The sequence below is a fragment of the Microtus pennsylvanicus genome, chromosome Y (genome assembly GCF_037038515.1).
Source record: "Microtus pennsylvanicus isolate mMicPen1 chromosome Y, mMicPen1.hap1, whole genome shotgun sequence".
Taxonomy (NCBI): Eukaryota; Metazoa; Chordata; class Mammalia; order Rodentia; family Cricetidae; genus Microtus; species Microtus pennsylvanicus.
Genome location: NC_134602.1, coordinates 40,177,381 through 40,192,822, shown reverse-complemented (window position 1 = coordinate 40,192,822; position 15,442 = coordinate 40,177,381). Strand labels below are relative to the sequence as shown.

At 41.8% G+C, this 15,442-nt stretch overlaps 1 non-coding gene across 1 annotated transcript; it reads left to right on the top strand.

The window, feature by feature from the left end:
* The first annotated feature begins 11,084 nt into the window (after positions 1–11,084).
* Positions 11,085–11,157, top strand: Trnak-cuu (transfer RNA lysine (anticodon CUU)). The gene has a single exon. It is a non-coding gene; the product is annotated as a tRNA-Lys (tRNA).
* Positions 11,158–15,442: the final 4,285 nt, after the last annotated feature.

Below are 15,442 nucleotides of genomic sequence, written 5' to 3'. Positions count from 1 at the left end.
AAACTTCAATATTACAATCCATTTGTTATTGTGATTTAAATACACACACACAAACACACACAAGTTAATGCACATACACTGATGATATCTCAATTAATGGGGCCATTCTGGGGATGTCAAGATTGATATCTCTCGATTGGTTCTCAGAAGGCCATAGGGTGACCCTCTCTAGGTACTTAAGCAGGGGGGAGAAGTTGACCGCACTGTGACATGTCCCTAGGAACTATGTGTGCCTTGTTCCATAGTCAGACTGATGACTGACTATCTTGAAAACCACCATGGAACGTTTGTTTGGCAAATGATGGAGATCAAGTCAGGGTCAAAATCAGAAAACTAGATGGAGCTTCCAAGCTCCAGTGGAAGAGCAGATGGATGGAGAAAAAGAGCAAGGATGTCAGGAATATAAGGGCTTGGTCCACACTATGAGACACTGTGCCTGAACTAAGGGGATTTCAACTAATCTAGTGACCTGGGAATGAAAGAACATGGGATCAAACTGGAAGCTCTGAATGTGGCTGACAATTGGGGCAGACGGAGAAGCCAAAGGTAATGGCACTTGCAATTGTCTGCATATCATACACTGGCTTTTTGTGATCATATTTTTTGTGGATGCATACCTTGCTAAATCTGGATGGATGAAGGGTGGGCTTGGACTTCCCACAGCTCAAAGTACCCTGCCCTCTATTTGGACTGGTGTTTGAGTGGAGAGGTTTATTTGCAGAGCAAGAAGAATGTGGGAGGAGGAAGAGAAGTGGAAAGTTTGATAATTATTATTATGAAGTAATGGAAAAATCAATAGAAAATAAGTAATGAGGACATTTTAGCTAGGAAAAAAAAACATTCATGTGAGTTGTTGACTCAGACCAAAAATTATTTTACAGAAAAAAAAAACACATAAAGGGTTTGAGTTACTTGGAAAATATGACTCAAGTAATTGGGAAGAAGATTGGGGTTTTTATTTTGGGTCTTCATGGGGCTGTATGAGCAGCATTTTAGGACCTGTATGCTGGATATTTCTGGGGTTTAGTAGGGAAGAAACCTGGCTAGGAGCAGTTTTATGACATAAGTAGAGCCTTGATGATGTCACAAAGCTTTGGTTGGGGGTGGCAACTCAGTTCCACATGAAGCACTAGTCTTCTGTGAAGGTTTGCTTACTATCTTCACGGTGGCTGAGGAGGTCAGTTCAGCTCTTGGGCTCCACAACTGTTCAACCGAATTTCCAGAAGTTGGAATCTAGAGAGCCAAGATATTTTCTTTTGGTAAATATGTTTAGGAAGCAACTAGGACCTCTGTAGTCAAAGAAAGGTTTCTTTCAAATCTGCTCTGGGTCCAAAATTTATGTCGTTAACAGCTCCTATATTTGATAGCTGGGGGACGGTTAATGTCAGGTCTTCTCCCCACTCTATCTTTGCTAAAAATGTCCAATTCCTTAGTCCACTTAAATGGCAAAGATCCTCTTTTTCCATATGTGTTTTTAAAGATAACTATTTCTAATAGGTGCTGGTGCACAGATTAATGTTTCTTTCTTTTGGCAGTTTGACTCACAGTACTCACTTCTCTAATGAAGATACAGAATATCTGTATGTAATCAACCTGGATCTGGATCAGGAGACACAATAGAGAGAGCCAGTCGACTGGAGTGCCATGACCTTAGGCAGGTGGTTATAGATCAGCCAACTAACAAGTAGCTTGTGTGGTAAGGAGAGGAGTGGCTGTTCTTTGAATTCTTTGCCATCTGTTCAGATATTTCTTTCTCACTTTAGGTATAGGCATAGCTTCCTCTCTCATTGATATAGTAAGTCAGGAAGTAGGTTTCTCAGTAGAGGTCAATTGCATTTTGCAGCAGGAATATGTCTCTGATACACATATACTGAGCTGTAGACAAGAGTTTGATAATTTTCCTATTAATTTCTTAAGAACATATTACATTTAGGTATCCAAATCTATTCAGCCCTGCCCTTTTCACCTGCTCCAAAGTTATTCCTAAAAAGAGCCTTGACCTCACATCCTCACCTTCTTATCCTTGCAGGCACTTATGGTGGAGGAAACCACTTTGTGTCTGATTTAAACTGAAGAGTTCTTCCTATGCAGAGATTGGCAGCTATGAAGCCCAAGCACAGAAACAGAGCCAAGAGACAGTGGAACAGGAGTGCTGTGGCCTATCTCAGAAAGTCTCCCGCCATGATGAAGATGCCTCTTAGTATGAGTTGCATGCCACATCTCCAGAAGAAGAATGGGCCATCGCTCCAGAAGCAAAAACTTAGTAAGCCTTTTGAGGCCCTGGAGAATATTGTTGGCCGCAGAATTTCTCATGGCTGGAAGGAAGCCAATGAACCAGTCACCCATTGGAAAGCCATCATTCTAGATCAACTGCCAACATATCCCTCTCTCTATTTGTTGAAATATGATGGGATTGATTGTGTCTATGGCTTGGAGCATCATAATGATGAAAGGATTTTAAACCTGAAGATCCTGCCTAATAATGTGCCATTTCCTCAGGTGACAGACACTCATCTCTCAAACACCATAGTTGGCAGAGCAGTGAAACATACATTCATGGGCACAAATGGCTCTAAGAATGACTGGAACGGGATGGTCCTAGAAGAGGTGCCAATCATGAAGACCTGGTTTTATATTACCTACAAGAAAGATCCGGACTTGTATATTTACCACCTCCTGAATGACTACCTGGAAGGCAACCTCCACATCATGCCAGGCTCTAAGGAAGAGTGGAGTGGCGTGGTCCCAGGTGAGGTGCAGGCCATAACGACCTGTTTCTACATTGTCAACGAGAATGATCCGGTCCTGTACCTTTACCACCATCATGATGATTCCATTGAAGGCAACCTCCACATCACGCCTGAATGTCCTCCAGTAGAGGTGACTTTGGAATTAGGCAGGGATTCCTTGGAGGGCAAAAGAGTGCAGTACAACAAAAAAGATGGAACCCAAGAGATAGGTAAAATTATTTGCCAAGTTCCCAACAAACATTCTGTGTATTTCATCAAGTTTGATAATGACTTCCATATCTATGTCTATGATTTGGTGAAGATCTGTTAAAGTGAAATTCTCAAATTTTGAGGGGCAGACTTAATTCTCTCTTTGGGAATGTGTTTTTTCAGAGATACCTCAGGTCTTCTATGAATCCTGGTATCTTTTCCAATGGATTATTCTTTCTCAAAGAATAAAAATTTGTTAACATGTTGTGTTATTTGGTCAATGATGGATTGTGTTTGGTGGATGGGGCATCACAGAAATACATGCCTCAGAACAAAGCAGGATTTATGGTCTTTTCCCCTTGGGGAGTAAAGGACTGGGGATGCGTGGTGTGGTAAAGGACAAGATGGCTGTCAAGGAAGCAGTGGAGAGGGGACAAAAAGTTGTATGATCTCGGGGCGGTATGAAGCTTGAGGGAAAACCATGTCTAATGGAAAGATGTGACCGATATCAGCGTGAGGTATTGGGACTTAAGAGGATAAAGAGTAGATTAATCAGGAAGGGACACAAATGTATACTCAAAATCAGAGAAAATTAGGTTTCATTTGATGAATGGTTTAATTCGTACTGGCTGTAAGTCAAAGGATGTTTGATCTCCACTAGAGCATGATGCTTAGTGAAAAGTGTCTCCGCTCAGTTGCTCTTCTCCAGTAAGTTGGACATCAAGCTACCTACTTAGTTTTGCCAGAATTCTGTCTGCCACCTACTTTGTCATGCCTGGATTCGGTATGCCTTGAACTCTCATAGGTCTTATCCATGCCATCCAACCCTTGTCAGTTCATTTAAATAATTGCCCTGCCATATCTGGAAAACAGTTTTCCCTTTCATTGATCATGTTCTGTAGGACTTGGGCTATAAAACTCATGAACACACTCACCCACACACAGGATAAACATGTACATATGATGCCCACTAGTGTGTGACATGCACACATATGATGAATGCACCGAACCCCATAATATCAGTAAAGTAGGGAATCCATGATGCTAGGTGGAGTCTGGCAAAGACCCCACACACCCATCAAACCGCCAAATACCAGTATGGTACTGATGTCTGACTCCCATCCTGTAAGGAACCTGCCATCCTGTAACTGGGCTATTTTTGGTTCCTTCATCTTCACAAACTTGGTTAAAATGTTAGAGTTGTCAAACTGGGAGTTAGGGTCCAGCATGTAGATCAGCTGTCCCAGGTCAGGTGATTTGGCTACAATTTGGGTGAGAAATTGTACCAGGGAATTCTGGTACACCCTCTCCTCTTCTTCTCCCTGTCCTCATCATCACTCTTGTGGGTGGGCCTGGAGCACAAAGAAGGTAAAATGGAATAAGCCTCCTCCTTAGTGGAAAACCTTGTCAATCCTTAATTTGACCTGACTCTCTGAGGGAATGCAGCACATTTTTTCCTACTAGGTCTCCTCATTCATTGGTTCACTCATTTTTCCAAGGAATGATTGAATTCATCCATTCTTCCCTGTCTCTCTCTCTTCTTTCTTCCCTTCTTCCATGTCCCCCTTGATTGTAGAAATTTGAGCAGCAGGGCTGCATCCCCATGGGGCCGCCTTGTAAGGTTATGCTCCGAAATAACAACACAAAACTATTAATTTCAACACTGCCTGCCCCATTATTTTCAGCCTCTTAACCCATGTCTAATAATGTATGTTGCAGCACGAGGTGCGCTTAGAAGGAAAGATTTAGCATGTCTGACCTGGTGGCTGGCTGTATCGCCATCTGCCTCAGAGTGCAGTGCTACCATTTCTGCCCATGGGAGAGGTGCATAGCATCTCTAAGCTCAATTCCTATTCCTCCCAGCATTCTCTTATGTTTATTCCACCCACCTATGTTCTAACCTTTCAGGCCAAACAGTTTCTTTATTTAATTAACCAATGACCTATACTCCATCATTACTCCTATTTCTGTTTAAACAAGAACGGAATCTTTAACTTTAACATAGCAAAATTACATATAATAAAACAGTTATCAAGCAAGAATTACAGTTACAATATTTATATCTATTTTATCTTTTATCATAACAATGGAAAACTATAACTGTCTATCTATTCTTCAACTCCATCAGAGACTCCAGAATAATACAGTATTACCTAAGCAAACAAAAAGTAAGCCATTTTCAAACTCTAGAAATGACAGAGACATCTCGCTGCCTGGACAGTCACCCAAAGTTCCTCTGTACCGTTGGTGTTTCCATCCTCAGCCTACAGGCCCATAGTTTCCAGCAGACATTTCCATGAAGCAGGAAATTTCAAAGGCAGTCACTATCTGCTTGTCTTGAAGAATGTTTTGCTGACCCTTTCCTGAATCAGGAACACGAAAAGATCATCTCACCTTTAGGCAAGTTCAGTAGTCCTCTCTCTGAGTGTTTTCTGTGTACAGTTTATGCAACAATCCAGGCAAGAGCAGTTTCTTCCCCAAATGGCTTTCAAACTCCATAAGGATCCTCTTTGATGCCCATCTTCTTCCTGAAGTAGATATGTGCTGTCAAGTGTAGAGTGTCTCACTGTCATGAAAAACCCTAAGGTACTAAAACATTAAATAGCCTATTTTGTAGTCTAGAGAGATATGAATAATGCCTATCTAACTGAAATGTATATATATATATATATATATATATATATATATATATGTAGCTAGAAAATCTAACTAACATGACTACAAACTTGACTATTATTAATGATTATCCATTAATAACCTATATACATTATACTTTTAAATGAACTACACTATCACAATACCTTAATTAAAATCAAAAATGCATATACATATAACAAAATTGACCTAAAATCTCTATCAGTAAAGCAAAATCTATACAAATGCAAATATTCATATCTATATCACATCCCACTTTAAATGTAAAAGAACTTTTATAAGCCATATTTGGGAACGTGGGTGCAGTTTTTTCTCTCCAAAATGCTTCCTGCTGAATGGTGGCATCATTATTGATTTATCTCAGTTGGCAGTTGAGCGAAGCAAATTTTTAAAGGTGTTCACTGCAACCTTTAAGTAGGGCTTGGTCCATCCTACCATATTAGGATAGAGGCATCCACAGACTATCACCCTCTGTGAAAACAAAATAGAAACTCCTTTCCAAAGCATCATGTCTTTAGATCAAAATTTCAAAGTCAAGGCATTTTCAAAATATCTATGTTGGATTATTTCAGCAGCTTTTATAAAGAAACATCTTTTAGCAGCTATTGCTACTGCCTCAAAATTCAAATGATTCAAAAAGAGCATAATAGCATACAATATCAAAATTCGCCTTGAATTTTCCATCTTTGTGCACTTCAATTTAACCTCTATTTTGTTTATTTTTCCTTTTTATTTTTTGCCTTTTGAGACAGGTTCTCTGTATCTTTGACCTGGAATAACTCTGTATACCTGTCTGTCCTTGAAGTCTCAGAGATCTGCCTCTCTCTGCCTTTCAGGCATTGGGAATAAAGATGTATGCTACTACACATTGAACTCACAAAGATCTGTTTGTCTCTGCCTTCAAGGCACTGGGATTAAAGGTGTGTGCTACCTCACCTTAAAGGTACGGAGGTCAATCTCCCTCTGCCTCCCATGTGTTGGGTTTACAGGTGTGTCCTACCACACCCAACAACTCTCTTCCTTTTTTTAACTTTAAGAACTTCAAATTTTAGCCTGCACATATTTTTAACACACTGTAAATCATTTAAAAATTTTCTTTGTCTTTGAATCTCTCTTTACTCTATTTCTCTCTCTGTTTTTCTGACCACATGAGTCTTTCATTTACCAAGCAATCTCAGTAGGACTAAAGCCGTGGCTTTGCTGGCCAGATGTAGCCCATTCCTTAGCTTTCTGCCATCCCAACCTTGTGGCTGAGGTACCGAACAGAGCCGATTCAGTGCCACAAGTCTACAGTGTTTCAAGGTCCTTGCCATCAAAGAGGCTGCAACAGACAACACTCAAGCCCTCTTTCTCTAGCTGGCCCTCCTTCCTCAAACAGTCAGAGTTTGCCCAGGCAGGATGGCCCAGAAAGCCGGCATTTTAAAACAACACAGTTTGTTTTCCTGCTACTGCTGAAAACATACAAGCATTCAGTTGGCTTTTATCAACACCATTTAAATGTTTTGTGGCAGGACCTCTTAAGGGCTGCAGGGTTTTGCAGGTGAAGCTGAGTCAGCAAGCCTCTTTTAGATGAGAGCCCTTGCTTTCTTCTAGCAAGCAGAGCAGACCGAGAAATCGCTGCTACCAATAAAACATGGTTTACTCTTTCCCAAGATTTCTCAGGCTTTCAGTGGATTCAGTTGCCCACAAGGCTGCAAGCCATTCTGTAGTTATTTGAGCAGCGAGGCTGTGTCCCCAGCCCACGGCCGCATGAAGGTTATGCCAGAAATAAATACATAAAAACTGTATTCTTTTAAACACTGCTGGCCCATTAGATTCAGCATTTTATCCCATTTCTAAGAATCAGTGTAGTATAACGAGGTGCACTTACCAGGAAAAATTCAGCATGTCTGACATGGTGGCTGGCTGCATCGACATCTGCCTCAGAGAGCAGAGCTATGGCATCTGCCGGGGAGAGGGGAGCATGGCTTCTCTGAGCTCACTACCTCTTCCTCCCGGCATTCTATTTTGTTTACTCCACCTACCTATGTTCTAACCTATCAGCTGAAGTGTATTCTTTCTTTAATTAATCAATAAACTTCTTCTGTCACTTTATCCTTTCAAAAGCTTGTCCATAGAAATCTCCCATGTGTCTTCTGTTGTATAATCTTTCATTTGTAAAGAACTTGCACTCTCAGGGGAGGATTTTTCTGACATCTCTGTGGATGGAGATCATATGAGGAAGATCAGATGAGCAACCATGACAACTCTAATGCTGTAGAGTTAGGTGGACCAGAGATTGATGGCTGACATTCCTGTGCTATGCATTAGATGCCCCTGAACTCTGGCCCTGTTGACAGACAGGCAGACATCAAGTTGGTCACACATACTTAACTCATTCAGGTTCACAGATACTGTAAATGGAGTTTTAATTCTTCTCCTAAACTAATAAAAAAACCAAGATTAGGAGAATAGAAGAGCCTGAAATAAGGCCTCAAAATGGGTCATTTTGCAAAGGAAAGGTTACCTGCCTCCATGTATGCTGTCTCCCTTTCTTAGTCAAATCCATCCTTCCAGTGTCTAGCTAACAGCTAACCATAGGATTGAACCCAACTGCCTTTGATTTCTGAAATAAGTGCTGTCCCCTTAAGGTCTCATAACAGCACAGGAAGGTGTGTAAGACTGTCCCAGCAACAATTTAAAGCAATTCTAGGACACCAAAGATGCAGCAAATTTGGTTAATTGGTAATATAGATCGTTCTGATGGGACAAAATAATTTAGAATTAAAAAAAAAAAACAGATTGGTGTACTCACGATGGATTTACGTGATATGGCACACACAGGCTTCTGGTTCTGAATACTTCATGCTCGGTGGGTTTTGGAGATTGTCGTGACCCTGAACCTAGCTGGAGGCTTTGGGGCCTTGAAAGGTCAAGACTTAATATTTCAGGACATCCTTGTACTTGGTCCCCACTGTTTACTGATTTCCTTACAGAGAATGAGCAGCCATCTACTCCTGCTGCCATGCCTTCCCCACATGAACAGAGAGAAGACCCTATACACACAGGTCGCTTGTATCACATGTGAAGGCATAAGTCACAAACAAACCCCCACAGCAGTTTAGAATTCTGATTAATAGAATGATTAGTTCTTGAAAGGGGAAAAACTTAGAGATCACAATCCCTTACTGTAGTAATATGGACGGCGGCAGGGTTGCGTCCCCTACTCCCCAGCCACCTGGCTCGGCTAGCTTATGCCCCAAATAATTACACCGACACTGTATTCTTTTAAACACTGCTCTGGCCCATTTCTAATCATCTGTGTAGCGCCCCTAGGTGCGCTTACCGGGAAGATTCTAGCCTAATTCCATCCTGGGTTGGAGCTTCATAGCGTGCGTCTTCCCTGGTGCAGGTAGCATGGCGTCTCTCCTGCGTCTGCTCCGGAGAGCAGAGCTACGGAGTCTGACCTCACTTCCTCTTCCTCCTGGCATTCTGTTCTGTCTACTCCTCCCACCTATCATCTAACCAATGAAATGGGCCGAGGCAGTTCCTTTATTGCTTAGCCAATGAAATCAACAGATTGATATATGACACTCCCACATCACTTCCACTTTTTCTGTTTAAACAAAAAAAGGAAGGCTTCAACCTTAACATAGCAAAATTACATATAACAAAACAGTTATCAAGTAAAAATTACATCAGAAACATTCATACATATAACAAAATTAACCGTAAATCTCTATCAATAAAGCAAAATCTATACTAATGCAAATTATTCATGTCTATATCATATCCCCCTTTAAATGTAAAAGAATTTTTATAAACTATATTTGGGAACATGGGCGCAGTTTTTTCTCTCCAAACTGCTTCCTGCTGAATGGGGGCGCTGTTAATCAGATCATTTAGGGTGTAACCTGTGTGCCAGGTTTATCTCAGTTGGCAGTTGAGTGACGTAATTTTTTGAGGGCGTTCACAGGAATATTTCAGGAGGTCGTGGTCTATCAAACCAAATCGGGATAGAAGAAATCCAAAGGGTCTGGTCCTCTGTGAAAACAAAAGAAGACTCTCTCCAAAGCATCATATCCTTAGACCCAAATTCTGATATCATACCCTCATGATATCCGTTCTGGTTCCACTGGGCAGCCCATATAATGAAATGTCTCTCTGTACTTAGCTCCTTCACAGTCAAAAATTTTAAAGAAAACACAATAATACAAAGAATCCAGACTCTCTGTGAATTTTTCATCTTTACGCGGCTTATTTTTACTCTATCACTTTACTTTATTCTGTCTCTTTAAAGACTTTACCTTTTTTTTTTTAAAACCATTAACTTTATTCTCTATATTCTTTTTCTTCTCTCTCCCAAGCCTACGGACATTCATCCAACAGTGTGACTCGTTTAGTGGTCTGAATCTGTCCTATTGTGAATCTGCAATTTTTTACTATCCAGGAGCACTTTTGATTTGCGCCTTTAAATCACTAGGCGCTTAAGAATCTAAGCTGTGACATTCCTACGTTAACTTTTTGCTTTTTGAGCGCACATCTGTAGACCAGGCTGTCTTTGAACTCTCAGAGATCCGCCTGTCTCTGCCTCCCAGGCATTGGGATTAAAGGTGTTTGCTACTACACCTTGAACTCACAGAGATCTGTTTGTCTCTGCCTTCTAGGCACTGGGATTAAAGGCGTGTGCTACCACACCTTGAAGTCACAGAGGTCTATCTCCCTCTGCCTCCCAAGTGTTGGGATTAAAGGTGTGTACACACAACAACTCTCTTCCTTTTTTTTTTTTGTTTTTTGCTTTAAGAACTTCAACTTTCAGCTTGCATATATTTTAACACACTTTAAACCATTCAGAAATTTTCTCTGTCTTTGAATCTCTCTTTAACTGTATATCTCTCTTTTTCTGACCACGTGAGTCTTTAATTTGCCAAGCAATCTCCGTAGGACTAAAGGCATGGCTTTGCCAGCTAGATCCAGTCCATTCCTTAGCTTTCCAGCCTCATGGTGAATATACAGGCTGCAGCCATGTTTATAGCCACACCTCTATGGCGGTTCAAGGTCCCTGCCAGCCAGCAAGCTACAACAGACAACACTCAAATCCTCTCTCGGTAGCTGGCCCTCCTGCCTCAAACAGTCAGAGTTTGCCCTGGCAGGATGGCCCAGAAAGCCGGCATTTTTAAACAGCGCAGCTTTTTTCCTGCTAAGGCTGAAAACCGAAAAACATGCGTTCAGCTTTTCGTCAACACTGTTTAAGTGTTTCGTGGCAGGACCTCTTAATGAGCTGCAGGCTTTGCAGCTGAAGCTGAGTCAGGAAGCCTCTCTTAGATGAGGCGCTTGCTTGCCTCTAGCAAGTAGAGCAGACCCAAGAAATTGCCATAAGAAACATGCTTTACTCTATTCTTTTCTAAGCTTTCTCAGGCTTTCTGTGGACTCAGTTAGCCACACGTCTGGGCGTCATTTGTAGTAATATGGACGGCGGCAGGGTTGCGTCCCCAAATCCCCAGCCGAATGGCCCGGCTAGCTCAGTCGGTAGAGCATGGGACTCTTAATCCCAGGGTCGTGGGTTCGAGCCCCACGTTGGGCGCCATTTGTAGTAATATGGACGGCGGCAGGGTTGCGTCCCCTAATCCCCAGCCGCCTGGCTCGGCTAGCTTATGCCCCAAATAATTACACGGACACTGTATTCTTTTAAACACTGCTCTGGCCCATTTCTAATCATCTTGTAGCGCCCCTAGGTGCGCTTACCGGGAAGATTCTAGCCTAAGTCCATCCTGGGTTGGAGCTTCATAGCGTGCGTCTTACCTGGAGCAGGTAGCATGGCGTCTCTCCTGCGTCTGCTCCAGAGAGCAGAGCTGCGGAGTCTGACCTCACTTCCTCTTCCTCCTGGCATTCTGTTCTGTCTACTCCTCCCACCTATCTTCTAACCAATGAAATGGGCCGAGGCAGTTCCTTTATTGCTTAGCCAATGAAATCAACAGATTGATATATGACACTCCCACATCACCTTACAAAAGCCCTCTGCAGGATCAGAAAAGGAGCCTAGTAGCCGGAAGGGAAGCTCAAGCAAGAGATCAAGCTGAAGGTAGAAGTTGCTTTTTAAAAGAGAGAGAGACCACAACTCAATGGGCTGGTATCTCAGTGGCTATTCAGGAAACATCACAGAGAAAGGATCTGCTTCATGCATGAGAGTCACCGATGATTTCCCTTTAAGAAAAAAACCCATCAAAATTCCCAATAACATCATCAGCATTCAACAACATGTCTATGATTTCTTTGCCTTGCCTTTGATTGTGCAGTAAATGATGCTGATAGTTAATCGGTGCAATTAATGCAAATTTCCTTGTAACTGAATAGACAGAATTGACAGGTTATCTTAAACACAGCAGGGAGTCACTCTACGATGGAACTGGTTCATCATCACCTGTGTAACAGTGACATAATTGAGATCTTTCCTTTGTCTATAAATCTCATTATGTTCAACATGATATGTTGTCATACAGATTTCTTAGGGTTTTGTCCCACTGGTGGTTTCCTTGGTTTGCTTACATAATTTTTGCCAGATCCAATCAGTTTTGCCATGCACTCTCAGCTCCACGTCATTGTGTTCCCCTTTTGTTCCAGTCCAGGCATTTTAGACCTCTTGTAACTGTTGTAAGAGTATCTCATGTTCCACCTAAATGATTTAGGGTTTTATTTAGGCTGGGTTTTATCTTCCATCACTGAGTTCATTGACTTTCATTGGGCGTAATTCCTGGGACACTGAGCCTAACTCCTGGGGGATTCCTCCAGTTATTTCTCCTTTCTTAGATAGTTTACACTCTCACTATTACTGTGAGAGTGTTTCTGTAGCAAATATTCTTCTCAAGATGAGAAGAAACTTCAATATTACAATCCATTTGTTATTGTGCTTTAAATACACACACAGACACACACAAGTTAATGCACATACACTGATGATATCTCAATTTATGGGGCCATTCTGGGGATGTCAAGATCGATATCTCTCGAATGGTTCTCAGAAGCCCATAGGGTGACCCTCTCTAGGTACTTAAGCAGGGAGGAGAAATTGACCGCACTGTGACATGTCCCTAGGAACTATGTGTGCCTTGTCCCATAGTCAGACTGATGACTGACTATCTTGAAAACCACCATGGAACTTTTGTTTGGCAAATGATGGAGATCAAGTCAGGGTCAAAATCAGAAAACTAGATGGAGCTTCCAAGCTCCAGTGGAAGAGCAGATGGATGGAGAAAAAGAGCAAGGATGTCAGGAATATAAGGGCTTGGTCCACACTATGAGACATTGTGCCTGAACTAAGGGGATTTCAACTAATCCAGTGACCTGGGAATGAAAGAACATGGGATCAAACTGGAAGCTCTGAATGTGGCTGACAATTGGGGCAGACGGAGAAGCCAAAGATAATGGCACTTGCAATTGTGTGCATATCATACACTGGCTTTTTGTGATCATATTTTTTGTGGATGCATACCTTGCTAAATCTGGATGGATGAAGGGTGGGCTTGGACTTCCCACAGCTCAAAGTACCCTGCCCTCTATTTGGACTGGTGTTTGAGTGGAGAGGTTTATTTGCGGAGCAAGAAGAATGTGGGAGGAGGAAGAGAAGTGGAAAGTTTGATAATTATTATTATGAAGTAATGGAAAAATCAATAGAAAATAACCAATCAGGACATTGGAGCTAGGAAAAAAAAACATTCATGTGAGTTGTTGACTCAGACCAAAAATTATTTTACAGAAAAAAAAAAACACATAAAGGGGTTGAGTTGCTTGTTAAATATGACTCAAGTAATTGGGAAGAAGATTGGGGTTTTTATTTTGGGTCTTCATGGGGCTGTATGAGCAGCATTTTAGGACCTGTATGCTGGATATTTCTGGGGGTTAGTAGGGAAGAAACCTGGCTAGGAGGAGTTTTATGACATAAGTAGAGCCTTGATGATGTCACAAAGCTTTGGTTGGGGGTGGCAACTCTGTTCCACATGAAGCACTAGTCTTCTGTGAAGGTGGGCTTACTATCTTCACGGTGGCTGAGGAGGTCAGTTCAGCTCTTGGGCTCCACAACTGTTCAACTGAATTTCCAGAAGTTGGAATCTAGAGAGCCAAGATATTTTCTTTTGGTAAATATGTTTAGGAAGCAACTAGGACCTCTGTAGTCAAAGAATGGTTTCTTTCAAATCTGCTCTGGGTCCAAAATTTATGTCGTTAACAGCTCCTATATTTGATAGCTGGGGACAGTTAATGTCAGGTATTCTCCCCACTCTATCTTTGCTAAAAATGTCCAATTTCTCAGTCCACTTAAATGGCAAAGATCCTCTTTGTCCATATTTGTTTTAAAAGATAATTATTTCTAATAGGTGCTGTTGCACAGATTAATGTTTCTTTCTTTTGGCAGTTTGACTCACAGTACTCACTTCTCTAATGAAGATACAGAATATCTTTATGTAATCAACCTGGATCTGGATCAGGAGACACATTAGAGAGAACCAGTGGACTGGAGTGCCATGACCTTGGGCAGGTGGTTATAGATCAGCCAACTAACCAGTAGCTTGAGTGGTAAGGAGAGGAGTGGCTGCTCTTTGAATTCATTGCCATCTGTTCAGATATTTCTTTCTCACTTTAGGTATAGGCATAGCTTCCTCTCTCATTGATATAGTAAGTCAGGAAGTAGGTTTCTCAGTAGAGGTCAATTGCATTTTGCAGCAGGAATATGTCTCTGATACACATATACTGAGCTGTAGACAAGAGTTTGATAATTTTCCTATTAATTTCTTAAGAACATATTCCAATTAGGTATCCAAATCTATTCAGCCCTGCCTTTTTCACCTGCTCGAAAGTTATTCCTAAAAACAGCCTTGACCTCACATGCTCACCTTATCCTTGCAGGCACTTATGGTGGAGGAAACCACTTTGTGTCTGATTTAAACTGAAGAGTTCTTCCTATGCAGAGATTGGCAGCTATGAAGCCCAAGCACAGAAACAGAGCCAAGACAGTGGAACAGGATTGCTGTGGCCTATCTCAGAAAGTCTCCCGCCATGATGAAGATGCCTCTTAGTATGAGTTGCATGCCACATCTCCAGAAGAAGAATGGGCCATCGCTCCAGAAGCAAAAACTTAGTAAGCCTTTTGAGACCCTGGAGAATATTGTTGGCCGCAGAATTTCTCATGGCTGGAAGGAAGCCAATGAACCAGTCACCCATTGGAAAGCCATCATTCTAGATCAACTGCCAACATATCCCTCTCTCTATTTGTTGAAATATGATGGGATTGATTGTGTCTATGGCTTGGAGCTTCATAGTGATGAAAGGATTTTAAACCTGAAGATCCTGCCTAATAATGTGCCATTTCCTCAGGTGACAGACACTCATCTCTCAAACACCATAGTTGGCAGAGCAGTGAAACATACATTCATGGACACAAATGGCTCTAAGAATGACTGGAACAGGATGGTCCTAGAAGAGGTGCCAATCATGAAGACCTGGTTTTATATTACCTACAAGAAAGATCCGGTCTTGTACATTTACCACCTCCTGGATGACTACCTGGAAGGCAACCTCCACATCATGCCAGGCTCTAAGGAAGAGTGGAGTGGCGTGGTCCCAGATGAGGTGCAGACCATAACGACCTGTTTCTACATTGTCAACGAGAATGATCCGGTCCTGTACCTTTACCACCATCATGATGATTCCATTGAAGGCAACCTCCACCTCACGCCTGAATGTCCTCCAGTAGAGGTGACTTTGGAATTAGGCAGGGATTCCTTGGAGGGCAAAAGAGTGCAGTACAACAAAAAAGATGGAACCCAAGAGATAGGTAAAATTATTTGCCAAGTTCCCAACAAACCTTCTGTATATTT